Source organism: Montipora foliosa, chromosome 5 (assembly GCF_036669935.1).
Source record: "Montipora foliosa isolate CH-2021 chromosome 5, ASM3666993v2, whole genome shotgun sequence".
Classification (NCBI taxonomy): domain Eukaryota; kingdom Metazoa; phylum Cnidaria; class Anthozoa; order Scleractinia; family Acroporidae; genus Montipora; species Montipora foliosa.
Window position 1 is genome coordinate 7690605 of NC_090873.1, and position 797 is coordinate 7691401.

The window sequence follows — 797 nt, forward strand, 5'->3', positions numbered from 1 at the left end:
TGTGGAGTTCCTTATAATTTGCTAATCACGGTACCTTACTTTACCTGATCTATCTTCTTTTTTGCTTTCGTTTCAGGTGCCGAGAAAACTTTAAAGGGAAATTAACTCTCTAAAGAAAGCGAAGCAAAACAAGACAATTTTAGGCCGTATTTTCACAAATCAGCAGCGCCTTTTGCGAGTGTTGGCATTTTTCCAAGCGTGCTGGACGCGCGAGAATTCCCACCCCTTTCCCTTAATTTGAGGATAAAAGGACGGCAGCTCGCAAGTTACCTATAACAGGACACCCCGTTTTTTCTTTCAATTCTTATTTCTTCCGTACAATTAACACCGTGTTTTCGTTTCTACCGCCGCGTACGATTTGAATCCTTGCAAATTACCATAGCAACAAGGGAATCATCCTACATCTCCAAAATAAATTCGGTATTAAACGGGTTTCTCTGCAAAGATACCAAATTTTCTCTGAAGTAAATTTGGAGCTACTAAACAAATGATCTTGATATTACTTTTAAGTTTATAAGGCATGTTTCGACAGAAACGTCTGTCATCTTCAGTTGATGAATGTACAAAGCATTAGAAGTTGAATTTATAAGTATGAAAAAGTGCTAATTATGCTAGTAACAACGAAATGTACATTGTCACAGTTTCTGTACATTTCGTTGTCACTAGCATAATTAGCACTTTTTCCTACTTATAAATTCAACTTCTAATGCTTTGTACATTTATCAACTGAAGATGACAGAAGTTTCTTTCGAAAAAAGGCTTATAAACTTAAACGTTTTGTCGTTTTCTTTAAAGTA

The 797-nt window shown here is 35.9% G+C and overlaps 1 long non-coding RNA gene across 5 annotated transcripts in view; it reads left to right on the forward strand.

Moving 5' to 3' along the window:
- Window positions 1-556, forward strand: part of LOC138003547 (uncharacterized) — a 32238-nt gene extending 31682 nt beyond the window's left edge. For all 5 annotated transcript variants that reach the window (XR_011123590.1, XR_011123591.1, XR_011123592.1 and 2 more), the window contains one exon: window positions 77-556. This is a non-coding gene — a long non-coding RNA (uncharacterized lncRNA). The remainder of the gene's footprint in view (window positions 1-76) is intronic.
- Window positions 557-797: the final 241 nt, after the last annotated feature.